Source organism: Simochromis diagramma, unplaced genomic scaffold (assembly GCF_900408965.1).
Source record: "Simochromis diagramma unplaced genomic scaffold, fSimDia1.1 OVJJ01000487.1, whole genome shotgun sequence".
Taxonomy (NCBI): domain Eukaryota; kingdom Metazoa; phylum Chordata; class Actinopteri; order Cichliformes; family Cichlidae; genus Simochromis; species Simochromis diagramma.
Window position 1 is genome coordinate 4,531,486 of NW_024387305.1, and position 8,350 is coordinate 4,539,835.

Sequence of the window (8,350 nt, forward strand, 5' to 3'; positions counted from 1 at the left end):
GGAGATTTTGCAGTATAAGTATCTGATCTGTGAGGATTAGTTTACTAAAATCAATTAATTCTTTTAATTCAGTTTTACTCATTGAATTTTTTTTGTTCAAAACAACATGTAACTTATGGTGGTTTATAGTGTAAGGTAATGTGCTTAAAGTATTAGAGCAAGAACCCCAAAGATCGGACAATTATTTCTTACTTATGTCTAAGTACTTGGGGACAGTGGGGAAGAAGAACTGCTTTTCAACAGCAAGAGACCACCTGCAGATTCAAGGTCAGGGAGATACAGCAATCTGCTATGACCAGCTGAGGGATGAGATGCCTTGTCTGGTTGCCCAGCCTGCATTACACAGATACACACACAAGTGAATTTCCAAGAAATCCAGGGTGACATAACATAGCTGATGTAATGCAGGGTTATACATTGTTATTTACGGCCATAACTCTTATGTCACAAAAAAAAAAAAATCACTGGAAAGTTTGACTATCTGCTGACTACACAAAGGACTACATATCATTCAAAATAAACACACTGCTTTCATGCAGCTTTTAATTTAGAAATCATCTGAGGCCTATCTTCCACGCACTACAGTCTGTATTTGTCTTGCGGTAATGGCGTTAAAACTGTAAAATGTGAATAACGCTCTAATCTCACTGTCTTCCATACTTACGGAGCAATGGATGTTTAAAATATGATAGATGAAAATGCAAAATAGAAAGTCCAAATATAGTTTCTAGACAGTGATGCAGGATTCATTATGTGGTGTAGAAGCATACACACAATGCTCCACTTCTCCACATGAGTTACGCGTATTGCATAACATTGTTTGTAAAGCATCATTTCTTCTCCTACTCAAACAGAACAGATTCATCAAAATAGCTGAAAATGCAATAAACACAGTCCCAGTGACGTGAAATTGAAAGAAAGCACATACAGTTTCAGGTAAGTTGTTCATTTCTATGCATGAACTAATACTTGTACAAGAAGATCATGCTGTAGGCTTTTTAAAACTGGACATTTAAAAAGAAAATCCTGACACTAGAAGCCCTGTAGTGGGTTTTCTCAACATACTGGGCAAATTTCCTCAATATTATAAATTCTGAATTTTTCATAATCTAATATAAAATCACAATTTGCGATGGGCTTTTTTTGCATATATATTCGATTTATTTATTACAAATTTATTACATACTTTCCATTTTCTTCTTTCCTTTTAATGTAGTAATTCCACTCATAGATAGATTGATAGAGTAACTCAAAATTGTTGTTAGTAGTCATATGTTGGTCTTGTTGTTTTATTTATTTATTGTTGATGTCAAAGCAGCCTGCAAGGTAAGGTGTAGTCTTCTACAACACTTAACCTTAAACCTTAAAAACCAAGGCTACGTCCACACTGATGCGTTTTCGTTTAAAAGCGCATCATTTTCTCTCCGTTTTGGCCTCCCGTCCACACTGAGACGGCGTTTTCTCTCAAGGAAAATGCAGCGTTTTGAAAACGCTCTCGAAAACACGTACATTTGAAAACGTTGCTTTCGCGTCGCAGTGTGGACAGCGAAAACAGAGACTTTTTGAAAACGATAACACATTTTAGTCATGTGATGCAGTGAAGTGACCAATTAAACTAAGATAGCAGATGGCATTATACAGCAGTTGTTTTGTTTGCTCTCAATTTTGACAGCCCTATTAAAGGTTGATATCAGTTTTTACACGCTTCAGATAGCTTTTCTTCAAATTCTTTAATTCTCCCTCGCTTTTGCAACTTCGTACTTTTGTGTTTTACTCGCAGCAACAACTCCACCTCATTGTCGGACTCTGTAGTTTTCTCTGGTCCCCTCCCCAGTCAGACCAGGAGTGACATGTTTAGCCGCATGTTCTCCTTAAATTGCTGGCTGTCGGAGTGGTGTCCCAGAAACGATGTGGGCTTCATAGATAATTGGCAAACCTTCTGGAGGAAACCTGGTCTTGTTAGGAGAGACGGCATCCATCCCACTTTAGATGAAGCAGCTCTCATTTCTAGAAATATGGACAAATTTATTAACTATCCAGAGTTGGGACCAGGAAGCAGAGTTGCAGTCTTACACGCCTCTCTGCAGCTTCTCTCCTCCTGCTACCCCCCCAAAAACCCATCTCTATAGAGACTGTGTCAGCTCCCAAACAGACAAAAAACAAACTAAAAACCAGCAACAAACAACTTAAACTTAAAAAATCACAAAGAAAGAACAACACAGTATCCACATCTGAACCAAAGAGTAAAACAGTGAAATGTGGATTATTAAATATTAGGTCTCTCTCCTCCAAGTCTCTGTTAGTACATGACTTAATAATTGATCAACAAATTGATTTACTCTGCCTTACAGAAACCTGGTTGCAGCAGGATGATTATGTTAGTTTAAATGAATCAACACCCCCGAGTCATTTTTCAGCAATTTTTCACACCAGTCTGTCAATCAAACAAAGACCAAGACAGACTTTTAATTCATTTGAAAGCCTGATGCTTAGCCTTGTCCACCCCAGCTGTAAAACTCAGAAACCAGTCTTACTTGTTATCATCTATCGTCCACCTGGGCCTTACACAGAGTTTCTGTCTGATTTCTCAGACTTTTTTCTGATTTAGTTCTGAGCTCAGATAAAATATTTATTGTGGGTGATTTTAACATCCATGTAGATGCTAAAAATGACAGCCTCAACATGGCATTTAATCTGTTATTAGACTCAATTGGCTTCTCTCAAATGTAAAGAACCCACCCACCACTTTAATCACACTCTAGATCTTGTTTTAACATATGGCAGAGAAACTGAACATTTAACAGTGTTTCCTGAAAACCCTCTGCTGTCTGATCATTTCCTGATAACATTTACATTTACAATAATTGATTACACAGCGGTGAAGAGTAGACTTCATCACAGTAGATGTCTCTCTGAAAGCGCTGTAACTAAGTTTAAGAATATAATCCACCCACTGTTCTCATCTTCAATGCTCTGTACCAACATAGAGCAGAGCAGCTATCTGAACGCTACCCCAACAGAGGTCGATTATCTTGTTAATAATTTTACCTCCTCACTACGTACGACTCTGGATACTGTAGCTCCTGTAAAAACTACTGAAATCTTCTTGCGTTTCACGCATGCACAGTACTGGAATGTAAGCGTTTTCGGCCGTTTCAATGTGGACGCACAACTCTGAAAACAACTGAAAACGATAGTGTGGACGTGGAGCGTTTTCAGACGAAAACGCTGTTTTCAAATCTATCCGGGCTAGTGTGGACGTAGCCTAAGGTGAAAGGTCAAAGTGCAAAGTGCAAAATCAACAACTGTAAACTCCCCTTAGATGGCCTTTAGAGTTGTGGTTTTAACGCCTACTGTTGTGCATGTCACATTGGTTTTATTTATGATCTTTGAGAAGAGTTGTTAATGGTCACAAATATAGTCTGGTCTGTCCTTAACATTGTAAATTCTTTAAAAGTACGGTATTCTCCCTGAAAACAACACTTAGTCATCCCAGATTGTTGCAAAAGTAGGTTGAGAAATAAATTAAAGTTATGCAACTTTGTTTTAAAAAGCCAACCCTTTTAGGGTTTGGTGGTATTCCTCTGGAAAAGGCAGGATGTCTCATAAAAACAAAAAGAGATTTATTTTCTGATTCAAATTCACCAAGTCTCCTAAAATCCCTTCTAATCCTTTTTATAGATGTACAAAATTAAAACCAGAGGAAAGGGATTTCTCTTCTATTATTGAATTGTTTACACTTGAAAAACTATCTTGTGCACCATGCAGACCTAAATCACACTCTAAACCGCCTGTTTTCATGGACACTAGAGTGTATTTAGCGTCGTCTGGTACAAGTTAAATGGCCCTTGTCTGTCTGGCAGTATTCCTTCTGCAATTTTTTTTATACGCTGAAGGGATAAGAGAAAATATTTAAATGTGTTTTTCACCGTCGGAAAATCGAAAATATATGCATGTTCAGGCAGTCCTCATCAAACCAGAGATGTCTGAATGAATCAGTCACATAATAACCACTGTTTATGATAAGAAGCCAATGGAGACACATTCATCTGCTACCCGACACAAGACTATTTCAAGAAGGCACATAAACAAACCCAGGAGTCAAAAGTACACCCTTTAACAAATTAGATTTTAGATTTACCTCAAGAGCAAGCTCAGACACAGAGGCTAGTTTATATAAAGAAGGTGTGTTCAGTTTGAGAATTACCCGGGAAAGGTGATGCATTTGAGAAAGAAGATCCACCAGAGACTTCAGATAGAGCCATAACAGTTTTCCAGTTTTCACACATTGTGGACGAAAGGCTAAAGAATTCAGGGAAACAATCCCGTTAATAAAGGGTGTGGCGAGAAGCCTCTGTTTATGAAACCTGTCATTTTACTAGAATTTCTAGTTAACCACAGGATGTGGCTCACATTGCTTTGCCATCCCAAGAGTTGCCGTCCTATATGGCTTTCCGGAAGCCTGTTATGTTTGTACTTACTGATTTACAGAGTGCAAACTGCAGGTTACCAGTGCATGAGTTTATAATAGAACAAATAGTCCTGCAACAGGAAGCTGTATAATGAGAACCGCTGTTGAAATTTGGATATATCATGTGAGCGGATATATGATTGACTGCTCTTTTTCCCAGAACTGAAGACAAACTTGAAAAAGTGCTAGCGGAAAGTATTAATACGTGGATTTAATACTATTGCTCATAAATACTTTGGCATGTTTTGATGTGGCTGATTGTTACAGCAGAAAAACATAAAGATAAACTTTCAGTGTTTTGGGGTCATTTTTACCACTTATGTGCTCACGCTGGGATGATGAGCAGCAAACACATGTTAACAATCTTTTTTTACTGTTATTATGAAGCACCTATGACTCAAACGAGTGTTAAACAGTTGGCGGGAATCCAAACGACATAAAGGTAGCAGAAAATCAGATCAGAGAAGTGGCTGCGGCTGCGGTATTTTCTGTGTTCTGTTAACAGATATGATATTACAGTATGACAATAAGTGGTAAAAAAAATTCTGCCGGTCATCACTTCATCATTTTACCACACTGCATTCATCCCATTTGTTTTCCACCCTGAAAAAGAAGTGTGTTTTTACAGCCTGCAGGGAGTGTATGGTTCCCTAATAAATGTCAGAACGTTCCAGGCCACCCCCTCAGTTTTTCTTGGTGATATTTTTAGACAGGCTCTGTCCACAATCCTGAAGTGAAAAGCGAGGGAATTGTTTTTGTTGATGATCGTCTTACCACTTCAGTGTGATGACTCGTGATGAGCTGGTGCCTCCATACGTCACAAGAGGCCAGAGTGAGTGGGAGTCGGGCTCTGGATTCCATTAAGTGGGGAGCCAGTCACTGAGATAATTAAAGAACTAGTGACGCGGGACTGTCCGTGGATCTCCACTCGCTACTATTTTTGGATAGCTGCAGGTCTGTTTTGAGTTTAGAGAGAAGCCACAATATCCTATTAAGCATTGTTAAAGCAATGTTTACTCAGTGACTCTGCTTAGTTAAACTGCGGCCTCTTTGTCTCTGAATGAAACGCATCACAAATGGTTAGATGGTGGATGGATGGAGGAGTAGTGTGAGGTCAAAAAGTCACCAGATTTGACGCTGTATCAAAGTTAAGCTCTTATTTTTTGCCTGTCGCTGAAGGAATTCAGCCATGTTGTGACCTCTTAGCTCACAGCCAGGGTCTCCGGTTTGTTTAGACTATCTAAACCATATTGGACTGTGGTCCAAACTGTGAGGCAGAGACAAGTCGCATAGCTGGGTAGCTGACGCATAAAGCTCAGCTACCTAACAACATGTGTGTGGCTTATATTTAGTCGTAAAAAAAAATTGGCTTTGCAAATTACCCTAAAGAAGTGTGCGCAGTTGGTGCGTCATCAAATTTAATTTCAAATAAATGTTGATGGCTGAGATTACAAAACAATGCATATGAATTGTTGCTATTTTAGATCCTCCAAGAACAAAACAGGAACATCAAGATTACATTCCCACAGAAAGGAACATGTTGATTCCGTGAGAGATGTGTCTGACGTTTTAATAAACTGCAATTTGGTTCTCCGCTGGAAACTATGTAAGCACAAACTAACACGCATATTCACAAATGGACTTTTTGGTATAAGAGAGGAAATAAATAGAACCTTTAGAAAAACAACTACTAAATAACTACGCTACCAAATTCAAATTCAGAGAAAATTGTCATCATTGTATTCTAAGTGGCTCATGCACTGCCAAACACCATTGCCAATTTAAAAATCAAGTCATGAAGAAGTGAAAAAACACACTTCTGTTTTTGAATAAACATTAATAATTTGAGTGATGACTGCTTTGTCACATTTCTTCTTTCCAGATTTTTTTATAATGAGACGTATATATATATATATATATATATATATATATATATATATATATATATATATATATATATACGTGTGTGTGTGTGTGTGTGTGTGTGTGTGCGTGTGTCAATCTAAGTCAATGTAAAAGCTAAAAAAACAAACACTACGCATCCAAACCATCTCTGCCATTACTCTGGTTGGCCGTCATCCAGCGAGGTTTTCCTCTGAAGAGTAAACACAGCACAGTCTCATTCAGACACCTTCAGGTTCCAGCGCAGTTGAGAAAATGATGGCAAGCCATCTGTTGTCTGGGCAGGAAAAGATCATCCTGTGTCTGAGGTTTGGAGATGTCAGGTTGTGATTGGAGTCACTAAAAGAAAAAAAAATGCAGCCCAGCAATTACCTTGCTAATTCTAGATTGGTTATGCAATCACAGTGTCTCCTAATGTTGTGCAGCACAACTAAAATGCAGAGTAAATAACATCTGGCCATGAGCAGGAAAGTGTTGGATCTTTTCATGTAAGTTTGAGTGTATAGTAAACAAGAGATGTTGTACAGTTACATTAGAGGACTGCTGTCAATTTTCCAATCCTACAGTTGCACAGCTTCGGTCTCTATATTTTAGCCTTAGATATAAGAATCCAGACATATTTCACCTCCAAACAAAATATAGACCACTTTTTTTAAATTACTTTACTATAGTGTAAAAGATCTGAAATATAACATATATTTTACATTTGGCATTTATTGATAATGACTTATTTTTGGAAAGTAACAAGAATGCAGAATTGCCTTTTTTATTTGAATCTCCATAACAAATACCAAAGATCTATCTTTGGTGGTTAATTGTAAGAACAAATAATTTTTTACAGTACAAAAATGCACAAAGCAAAAATAACTTGGATGGCCTTTTTACTAAAGGTCTTAAACAAGCTCAATTAAAAAAAAAATAAACAAACTGTGAATAAAATGTAAAATTGCAATCATGATCTGAAATTGCTGCTGTCTGCTGTCGGCCACCATCCGAGACCTTATTTCATTTTCCTAGTATAAACAATTTCAGGGAATTTGGCACAGCTCATTGCCCAGACAGAGTACGGTCACTCTATTGTTAACATTGCTCTTACTGTTAACAATTAACGGCACTTAATTGTACAATTCATGAGTAAATTTGTCCGTTTGACACAGATTTGTTTGCTGGGCTGACCTTTATAAAATACCATGAAATGAAAAACCATTTCACTTGTTATTTGTACAAAAAATACATAAAATCTCACTGAAATATGACTAACAGGAGACAGAACTATATTGTTTTTGTTTATTAACCATCAAAAGTGTTTCAATTAAAGTGAGGTGCATTTCAAGGTTAATTAAAAAAAAAGGGTTTATTATTAATGAATTAAGAAACACAATCATTTTGGGTGCGCTGTGGTCAACAACTGTTTTGTCCATCGCTGAAGGTGTAATATAATAAAAGCCATAATGCATTACAACTGTGAAACCAGAAAACAAGCATAAAAGAAATAGCTAAAGCTGATTGACTGGTCAGTCAGTCAGCTGACTGGTCATTTGGAAATGATGTTCTGTCACAAATTTGCAGTGTCACATGGCTGTTGTTCCCTACATGTCAACGAGTAACTTTAAAAGTGAAATATAAAGCTGCATAAGAAACTTTCCTGAACATGTCAGTGTTTTGGAAATGTGTGTCTAACCTGTGATTTCTTACCATGAGAGCTTAGGAACTGAAAAGCAAACTGAAACAGCTAGCCAGCTCTGGTGCAGTTAAAATGAAGTTGATGACTGATGTTTTTATGAGAGAGTCGATGAGAAGACTTTACCAAAAGCATGACAATTCTTCCCTCGTATCGTTCTGTAGATGTGTTGGGACGTGAAATATATGTAATTAAACTTGGAGTTTGACTACATGTTAGCATGCAAGTGGTTCACCAACATTCAGAGATGTAGTTTTTCTGCCAATGCTGTATATGTTTGAGTTTTGTTTTTGTTT